The sequence below is a fragment of the Aphelocoma coerulescens genome, chromosome 1A (genome assembly GCF_041296385.1).
Source record: "Aphelocoma coerulescens isolate FSJ_1873_10779 chromosome 1A, UR_Acoe_1.0, whole genome shotgun sequence".
Lineage (NCBI taxonomy): Eukaryota > Metazoa > Chordata > Aves > Passeriformes > Corvidae > Aphelocoma > Aphelocoma coerulescens.
In genome coordinates, this window is record NC_091014.1 from 21065150 (window position 1) to 21076127 (window position 10978).

Here is a 10978-nt window from a genome sequence, read left to right on the forward strand (position 1 = left end):
AAATAATTAGGCCACATATGGTATCTGTAAAACAGCAGAGATAGAGTCATGGATGCCTTTGAATGCCTTTGAAAAGGCCTCATTAATTTATTTGTCACAATGGCTTTAGCATTGCTTCGATTTTTAAAGGACAAAAATATTGTATTTCCTTATAAGTCTGTAATGGAAATTGTTACAGGCTCACTGCTTTGGCATGCTCAGCACCACCCTTTTGACTGTCAGTCAATTAAATCAGAGGAAAGTTTGTTTTATTAGTGAAAGAGAAATTCAATGCTTTGGGTGACCCAAACTTAGTTTCTTACTCTGCCACATTTCGTCTGGAATCTTTAACCCTGCTGTACTGTACTCCTGCACACACAGATTGTCCTGGTTAACAATGCTGGGGGGATGCTGGGGTTAAACATGTTCAAATATGAAGTGGTCAGATGCTGCAAGAGTGGGGAGGGGGCATGTAAATACCCACACAGATCCCACGAGTATCACTCAAAGCACAAGGGTACTGAATACCATACAAAAATTGGGTAAGTAGCATTTTCTAAGTAGGCCAAGTCAGTCAGGACCAAAAAAAGGACACAAGAAGATGAGGTGACTTGCTAACCAGCTAGCAGCTAACTCAGGCATACAAATCTGAGCTTTGACATCACAATGTTCATTGACCCATTCAGCTTCTGGAGGTCCTGCCCAGCAATATTTTTGTCACTGCAGAGCAGGATAATTTGTGTAAAGTGATTTTAGATGAAGAACTGAAATCCAGCACTGACTTACTAGTAGCACACTCACAAAATTGCATTTAGGCCATGTCCTGTGTTCTGCATGTCAGGGCCTTATGGTGAACACCACATAGGTTAAATGCTGTGTAAAGCTGTTTGCTTTCAAGGAGGCTGAAAGGAGGAAAGAAATGCTGGCACAGTTGTCATTAAGAAAGTGGAATTTTGTTTTTCAGCCATAAAAACCATGGCAGGATCAATAGTGGTGTTGGTTTTGCTCCAGGGGTAAGCAAATTCCAAATAATGGCTTTCAGGTGGGAGCAAAATACAGTCTGTCTGAATTTAGGGTTTTATGCTATTGATCGTGTACCAGATGAGCACCTTCCACAAACAGCCAGTAGTAATAGCCACTCTTCCCTGTTCTCCCCCAGGTAAAAAATTAAATGTTTTAGGATATTTTTATTCCTGGGTGGGTATTGGTTTGCTGCTTTGGCTAATACTGCATATCTTTCTTTCCAGTCTTGAGTTGGTTTTACTGAATTTCAATTTAGTTTTGCTTTGATTTAATTTTGTGAAAGAAGGACTATTTGACAAATGGAATGTCATGTATTTCAGGCACAATTTCTGCTCTACAGAAATGCTCTTCTTTTAGACTTAAGCGGTTTTTGCAGTCTTTTGGCAACGGGGCTGATGCTGGTTTTCTCTCTATCAAATTTCTGTCACAGCTGAGTCCCCTGTCATGTATTGTCTGTCACAAATAGCTCCAAATGAAATAAAAAGTGAAGTTAAACACAGAGCTCAATGAATTGTTTCTAAACCTCTGTGAACAGAAGGGAATACAAGTAGATTCGAGCTGTTTCATAGGAAGACAGGGCACCAGCTGTTTGGGCTACAAGTAAACACTACATACCAACTATTTGTAGTCCATTGACAAAGTAAACATCGTCACCTTGTCTATTCCCCCTCCCGAATCTTTCTTTGTCTGTGGCCTGTAGCCAACTACTGATCATCAAGATAAGACAGAAACACATTAAGTCTTGAAAATTGTGTCTGGCTTCTAGCTGCCACTAGAGATAGCTCTATCAGTTAAGCAAGTAAAACCCCGGGAGAGTGCTCTGCTGACTCCAGCACGCCTGGAGCCCATCCCTTTTAAGTCGCTTGGCAGTATTTCGCATTTAACTTCTATGTATCCCAGCCACCCGCAGGAAATGCTCTTGGCATCTGACATTTTCACAACACATGGCAGGCCAGGCATGCTTCACTTTAACACCATGGGAAGCAGCCGACATGAAACTCCTGTTTAGAAGGCAAACTTCAGCCTAAATACTTTTTTGAATAAGCAAAATTTAAATAACCTCTGTAACTTTTCACAAATACATAGATGTGCTTCAAATATCTGAATTAGATATTATGGCCAAATCTCCTCTAAGCAAGATTCCCTCTGGCATTTGCATAATTTTTTTCTTGAATAGATTCATAAAATCATTTAGGTTGGAAAAGACCTTTAAGACCACCAAGTCCAGCCATAAAGCTAACACTGCAAAGTCCCACTACACCACATCCCTAAATGTCACATCTACATGTCTTTTGAATACTCCCAGGGATTGTGACTCAACCACTTCCCTGGGCAGCCTGTTCCAATGCCTGATAACCCTTTCCATGAAGAAGTATTTCCTCATATCCAGTGTAAACCTATTCTGGCACACCTTGACAGTAAGATGTAATCTCATTCCAGACACTGAATATGTATTTAAAACTAAATAATCAAAGCAAATGTTCCTGTTGCAAATGTTTTTGGTGAAACCAAAGGCTTGTCAAGAAATAGTCAAAGTTACATCCTGGACATAAATTTGAGATTCTGATCATTAGAATCCTGGCAGCTTTTTTATTTTTCTTACAAATTTCTCTCCAAACCATGATTCATATTGTTTTTAAGGCTGTAACATGGAATTTTAAAATTTCAAAAAGAAAATATATTTTCTTGATAAATCCTAGCTTTAGGTTTCTATGTTACTGTAGTTTTGGAAAGAGATTTATTATTTTGGGCTTTCTAACTAAAAAAATTTGCAAACTTTTTCATTTGAGTACAGAAGTGCATACTAAACTCTATTAAAAACAAACAGTTGTGTCCTGAACTCTAATGTGTACATAGACAATATTCCAAAATTTCTCGGGATTCTGAGAAAAAAATATTTTTAACTGTGGCAATTACAAATTATAAAAGTAACTGCTTCACAAATCAGTGTGTCCATTCATAGGGTATGGTATATAATTCTTGCCTGACAGCTATACAAATATTTGATGGGAATAGTTCTTTTCTGTTCTGTGCCGTGAACTATGTGCTCAAAGGCTAAGGAGTACTCACTGACAGTATGGACAGTGTGAATATATTTTTTTTTTCACTCTCCCTATTTTGAATATTACCTTACACACACCTTTTGGACAAGGATGACCACAAAAAAGAGCCTTTTGGAGCCTTTAAGGCACCTTCCTCTCCTGATAAAAGACACACTTGCTATTGCAGCTGCCACTAATCTACTTTTTTTCGGTATTCCTCATATATCAAGAAACTCAAAACATTTTTCAAGGTTCAATTAATGAAGCAACCGGCCTTTTGTGCAACCTGTTTTGACTACAGATGCTTAGCCAAATCACACCTCACTGTGAGGAGTGAAGAATTCGAGAGACAGCAGGAGCACAGCACTGTGGCAGAGGACTGGAAGGACCGTGCCAGCCATTAGGTGGATCATCATGGGCAGGTCTAGACTTCAAATGAGATAAGGGTTTCACAGACACTACTTTTCAATTTGAACCTTTATGATTTTCTCTCTGTTATCACACAGGGATGGTATCTCTGTAAATAGTGTGTAAGTCTTTTTGTCTGTCTGAGAAGACATCTAGAACAGTTTTGTAAAAGTAAATAGATTCTGCACCTTGTATATTTATTAAATCTTCTTATATGCACTTTAATGGTGAATGCATAGTGCCTTCCGGTAACACTGTGATGCTGGGCCCACAAAATCTGCAAAATTTCAGCAGTTGTTCCTATAAAGAAGATTCATATTGCCAAAACCATTCCCACAGCAGGCCTGAGAGTTACAGAATCAACCACTTCATCCCCTCCCGTCTGTTTTGTTGATAGCGCCATCAATATTCATGAAAGGCTTTAAATCCTCTGCAAAGGGGGAGGATTCAATTAAAAAAAAAAAAACCAAACAAAAACCAAACAAACCACACATCAGTCTTTAAACAGAAAGCATAGATGCAATATGCTATACAAAAAGATGGGGAAGAAAAAATGTCTTCTCTTCCTCTGAGCCTCAGGGCAGATGGCAGGCTCCTTCCCTTTCTCTGTGGTGGCTTATGTTGCACACATTGCCTCTGTTGACATCAAAGACATTTGGTTTCTATTACCCTATCTTGAAGAGAAATTCACTGATAAAGGAGTCTCCACCCTAATGATTAAACCCTATTTGGATTTCAATACCTGGGCAGAGCCGCTGAGCCAGGAGGCCAGGATTAGAGGGTTGGAGACTTCAGTGCCCATTTGCTAATCTGGGTGCAGACTGTGGGGTCTGCCTGTGAAATGTTATGTCATTTGGTCTTCACAGCCCTTTACCTTCATTCCAGGGCAACCATTTTCTTCTAGTGGAGCTACTGGGAAATGAAATGGGTGAGTCCATCCTAAACAGCTACACAACAAGAAGAGCTGAGTAAATAAGAAAAAATGTAGAGCAATCATTTAGAAATAGTTCAACATCAAACAGTACCTAAATGATCTCTAAAACTATGGTTTACTTCTAATTAGAATATGAAGCACAGGGAGGCACAACCAGAGAAATAATTGAATTTAAGCTTAGACAGGACAGGCTGATGGTTTTTATGGTATTAGGATCCATTTTCATTCTCTAATGAAATGGAAGGGTTTCATGCTGGTTGCAGTGATCAAAGATTGATAACAGTCTCCCCAGGAGGTTCCTTTCATTATGGAAACCATAGAGGAACAAATAGTTTAGAGGGGAAGGTATTTTGAAATTAGACTCTGGAGCATCATGTGATTACAGCTCTAGTTTCACACCATAAAAGGAGCATGTTTGCCTGACAGCTTCCTTAGCTTTTTTCCTCTGTTCTTATATCTGTCTGATAAGAGTGATAAAAGTTATTGCCACTCCCCATAAGCCTTGTTACATCTACATCTCTACTTCAGCATTACTAATGTTAAATGTATTAGGACAGGAGACCTTTGAATTGTTTGGTGAGAGAGAAAACTACTTTTAGAAACATCCAGAGAAAATGCTGTGTGTTTCTCTTCATACTGAGTAGCACTTTTCTCCCTGGTATTCCAGCAAAATGAAACAGATACTGGAATTACTGACAGATTCTGTACCCAAGGAAGGCAAATGCAGTTTCCATAATCCATGACTATACCCTGGAAGCCAAGATTCTGCCTGTTTTGCTTATGCTGAGTGTTAGAATATATCCTATTGATGTCAGTGTCTCATGGCAGGCCTTTATGTGAGCAAAACTGACAAAGGTGGCCAACATACACAGGCCACTCACTCCTTTTGGTAAATTATCTTTCAGGACATTCTATAAAATGTTTGGTTTTGGTCCATGATATTGAAAAAGCATTCAGTATGGGCAGTACTTTTTCCTGCCATAGGCTTGGCCCAATAAAGCAACCTCATTCTAATATCTTGGTTTCAGCAAGGGATGCTGCAGAGGCATATGCCAATCTTTAAAGAGAACAAACAACTTCTGTCCCTGCGCTTACTGAAGTCCTTACACAGCCATTCTGTCCCAACACTCCAGTGGGAGAAGCCAGCTTGGGTCCATGTCCACATGTGTGAGGACATTCACTTGGCTACTTCTTTCTTTGATGACTAGCAGTATTTGATTTGCTCGGTAAGAACACTGCTTGAGTAGATAAAACTAACACAGAAAAATGAGGGGAATTAGTGCTTCAAATTCTGCCTACTTCCAAGTTTTCATTTTTCTCCTTTCCAAGAGAAAAGGATCATTTGTGGTAGAGGCCCTTCACAACCAGCCCTGCTGTTATGCCCATTTTTGCTAAGGTCTAACATTTCTGGACAAGAAGAGAGAGATTTAGTCTTCTTTAAAACTCCTACTTGATCACAAAGGATGTATTAACCAGCTGATGATGTCACATTATCATGTTAGAGAAGATTTTATTAACCCTAAGGGAGCCCTCAGGCATCCACTGGTATGAAGTGGGTACATTAAGGCAAGCCAGTGTCTGGGACATGGCGATGCTCTCTGATTGCTTGGCTCAGCTCTTCAGCCTTTCCTGAGCATTTTCTCATGGGAAGTCACGCTTACCCCACTGCTAAGATCTAAAGTTACAGCATAAAGGGATTTTTCCCTGTACATAAATAATTTATGTCTCAAATTACTCTAATAATACCAAACACTAGTTATGGAAAGCAATTCAAAAGCTGGAAGACATGCAGCAAGCTCATAACATTAATCATATCAAATCCAGGTGATCAAAACCACTAATCCATCCATAAAGCATAAAAGGCCATAAAACCCATTGAGAAACCTAAGGAAATACAGTTAATGCTCTTTTTTAAAGACTTGCAATGACAATACTGAGTAGATAAAGTAATTATAGTGAGCTGTTCATTAAGAAATCACACTTGTGTCATTGAGTCTCCAAATACTCACTCATTTTTGTATGACCATAATTTCACATCTGTTCTGAAAATTCAGCAGCCTGAATGTAAAGCATTACCAGAGTGCTTGAAAGCCATAGGGGGAGTTATGTTTGAAGTCTGTAAGGTGATATGAGACCTGGAGTTTATATGTATGCCTGGTGACTTAGCCCTCCCACTCTGCTAGCATGCAGGACTCTATCTCAGCATTCACAATATTCTCACTGCTGTGGTTCTACTTCTCTGACGAGTCTAATTGTTTATTTACAACATTAGTAATGCCTCAAGAAAATCTTCTGGCATTGTCTTTTCTTTCTTTAAAGGAAATCTGTGCTGTCGTGCAGTAATTCTTTCCTATCTAATCATTATCTTTTGCATAAATGCATCATGTATGAAAAACTTAATGCATTAATGATGTTGTCCTGACACTTAGTCCAAATGGAGACTCGCAGCAACTTACAGTAGCTTTGCCAATGGCACAGAAATATGTATTCATTCCATTTATTATGGAGCACTGCCAATAAATCTTTTCAACTTGACCTAATTTAATATAAACCATCATATCTAGGTCAGGGCAGATGGCAGGGGGCAACTGGGGACAACCCCAGCCCTGGGTGTGGGGCACCTCCTTGGGGATGAGGACAGGCCAGACTGGGACATCAGCCTGCGAGTGGAGGTGGTTTGGTAGGACCCATGGCCAGGGACACGGCTGTGGGGTGGTGAGGAGCTGCAGCTCAGGCAGAGCCAAGGCAAGAGCACCAGCTGGAAGCAGCTCCCTGCATCAGGGTTTGGCCCCACAGCGCCTGGGAGCCCTCCCCCAAGGTCACTATGGGAAAGGGGCCACCCTTGGCTGCACTGGCTCTGAGCTGGCCCCCAGTCCCAGCAGCCCAAGCTTCATGAGCTCCTGTGGATGCTCTCATAACCCTTACAAGCAGAGCTCACCATCAGGCTTTCCCAAACAACTACTTCACAAAGGCTGTATTGTTACTCTTTTACGGCTGGAGGACAACAGACAAGAGATGACAGCCTATTCACCCATCAGTTTGGCTGAGCACAATTTTCCAGGCACTGTTGGCTCTGTGGCCATGTCAGTGATAGTAAATGAACCATGCCTACAGCACTTCGCTGGATCTACTGCTTTAGAGAAAACGTGAGGGAATGTTTTTCTGATTACATTTCTTGGCTGTGTTTTTTCTCCTTACAGTAGTGCCATTTTTATGAAAAAGAAAAGTCAAACTTGACTCAAACCCAAAAATGTAAGGAGTTACATTTAGGAACAGCAAAATGTCTGGGCACATACCAAAGTGGTACTACTTGGCAGCAGGAACTATCATGTATAAATGGGACTTTTAAAATGCCTAAAAAAAAGCTGCTGTGGCCCAGGCCCCTGTGGACTAAATGTCCATGGTCTTCTAAGCAGTAAAATTTTACTGTTATCAGCTGTGATATAATAATGTTATAGTAATAATGAATTTCCCATCAGTATCAGACTAAACTGGATTAGGTGGCAGTCTTGTGTGGGTATTACAAGTGCCACTCTGACAAGAGCCTCACAGCTGCTGGCACCACACAAACACAGTAGGAGACTTTACCTGCTCCCTAGGAGCACGCGCTCCCAGGACATTGTGTGGCAAAACTTGAGAGCATTCTCAAACAGGACCTTAGCAATTTCTTTCCTTGCATTTCATTTGTTTCACCGGCAGTCTCCTTTGCTTCTCAAAGATAACAGCATATTCAGAAAGCTGCAATGGAAGGTGTAAGAGCTGCATGCCTGGATCACTCTAACTGCTGGAAAATGCACCTTGTTGCTTACTGATGAAGCAGACCACGAACTAGAAAACTCCTGCTTGGAAAAGTAACGAGGTTAAGCATAAAGGAGCTCCCATTACAGAGCAGAACAGCAGCAGACAAAAATGATGAATCATTAAAACACTTTCCTTGTTCTCACTCACCTCCTCGTGGGATGCTGTTTCTGGTAGCTAAAAAGCATACATCAGTTCCGCACCTCAGAGCTGCAGGTGGTTGCTAAGTGAAAATGCAGTTTTCAGATGTTACTATTCCACAGGCTGCAAATGATCTGTGCACAAGAGCTGCTCATTAAGTGGTAGTCCATGAAGTTTCAAAGAATATCTGTATGATGGAAGTCCTCCTCCCTTGATCTTTCTCCAACTCAGGCTTCTGAATTCTTAGGAAGACAGGAGATTTTAAATGTGGCTGTGCGTGAAACTGCTTCTGGTATTGTTTGACTTACACAACCAGTTGCCCTCAGAGTACGCAGGAGATGGAGAATTAATCAGCAGAGACAGCAGGTGTTTTAAGCCCCTATTCTTTTCTGTGGTACCTACAGGGACTGTCAAAACACATGGCTATTTTATACCAAGATCCAGGGACTGATAGTATCTAACAGATGCTTCATTCTTTGACAACCTTAGCTGAAACAGACCAGAAGCATCTGGTATTCGTTTCTGAACAGCAGACCAGAAAGTAGGAAATTCAAAGAACCCCACCCAGCTCATATGCCCAGTAATTCCAAATCAAGAACAATGTGCATCTTCTGAGCACATTTTGCAGGACACATTAGCATGCACCTCAGTAGTATCCTGTTTAAAAAAAGAGAAAATAATCAAGAAAGGAAGTTGTGAACCACATCTGGCCCACAACACCACATTATCCAAATTTGACATTTGGTGAGTCTTCAATGCAACAAAAACTAATACTTAAGGGGACAATCTTGCTCTGAAACAATCAGGGAACATGTGAGCCTCATATATCCTTCTGGAACACTGTTAACTCAAACTTTGCTGTCCAGCTCAAAGATGTACATGCTTGATGACCATCAATCTGACTTTGGCTTTTAAAATCAGGCTGAGAAATGCAACTGCATTTAAGGACCAAAATCCTGTCCTTCAGAACAAAGCTGAGATGCCTGGGGAAATCCAAGAAGCTGTTAAGAAATAATTTGGTGGCAGTAGTACAGTCAGATCAGCTCTGTGACAACTCCCAAGTTTGGAAAATGAGAGGAAGATTAGCATCTGACTAACTTCCAAAAGAAATGACATCAGCAGCCAATATTGCATGAAATGTACCTACACTACTAGTAGGTACCCTTTCATACCCTACTTCATATAGCACCCTTTACTAAAAATAGTATTTTCAGTACTGACTATACATTTGGGAGTACATATGGGGAAGATAAGACCATTATTGTGTCAAAAAACAAACTCCCAACCTTTATTTGTCACAACACATTTCATGTACATGCAGAATGTATTTACATTTCTCTTTTAAGGCAAACAGAAATTGAGTTCTTATACCTGAGTTGCTTAGCACCAGTACGAATAGCAAATAACACAGGAACTGTTGTCTCTCCCTTTGGAGTAGCAGCTGCTTCTGCTGCAAATTATTTCTGCTTTCACCTCACAGTTCTTTTAATGAGCTCTACTGTCATCTGGAGCCATTTCTGCAGAATTCAATCTCTTAAGAGAAACTGCTTGACCAACTTGATGTTGTCTTTGCTGTTTGCTAATGGCACAGCAGTACTTCTGTCTTTGCTGACATATGCAAGGTCTTCAGTTACTTTAAGAGTTCTGTATTTCTCCACTACCAAGAAAAACTAACATTATCTTCTTATGCCTTTCTCATGTGTGCTGGCTGCTTCTCCTATGCTAAGTTAAAATTAAGAGAGGGCAAAGGTAACCTCAGCCAACAGAGGATTTCAGCGCTTGATTTTGTGGAAATGCCCACTGAAGTGTTGGCCTTTAGGAAGAAAATGCAAAGCAGTTTTTCAATTAAAAAAATGCTCCATCTGAGTAACATTTGAGCCATCTGCATTATCTCCAGATTTTAGGCATTTTCTACAATTTAGGATGTTGAAATCCATTTAAAATATAGAGGCAGCATTTTCAAGTAAGTGTTTGACATTTTTCATTTCCCACTGACTGGGTCTGCCAACACCACTAATTTCAATAGGCACTTTTCTCCCATGACTTTTAAGAGGACCACAGAGCATGATCCTAAGAGAAAACATCTATTCTGTAAAAAATAAAGTTTCTATTTAACATAGAAGTGTAGACCAAGCACAGTCCATAGTGCAAAATGGGGTATGACTATCAAGTGTGCCTTCCTCTGTGAGGAACCTGTAGTTTGGAAAAACCTTTTATTCAATTCACATTCTCTGCCTTTTTTCCACGCATTCCTGAAACTCTAGTTTTTAATGACTTGTCAAATACATGAATTTAAGGTTTCTGTTACTATTTAGTCTCTCTAGGTGTCCACCTCAGCTAATCAACGCTCATCACAAACAATTTTTAAACAAACACTAATATTTACAGGTGTTTAATTCAAACATGCATTGAAAGAAATAGAGTAACCGTGCCTTTATTAAACTTATGGTTTATATATGATATTAAAGCAAAAACCCCTCAAGTAATTTCTTCTTTTTTTCCAGTTACTACCTGCTAAGATCAAATGTCTTCTTTCACATTCATTTCATTCAGTACTAACACACCACAGTGTATTACACTGGGAATAACCCACATCCAAACAGTCAATTTTAAAGACACTACCTTTAGAAAGACAAGCAATTTCACACAGAAA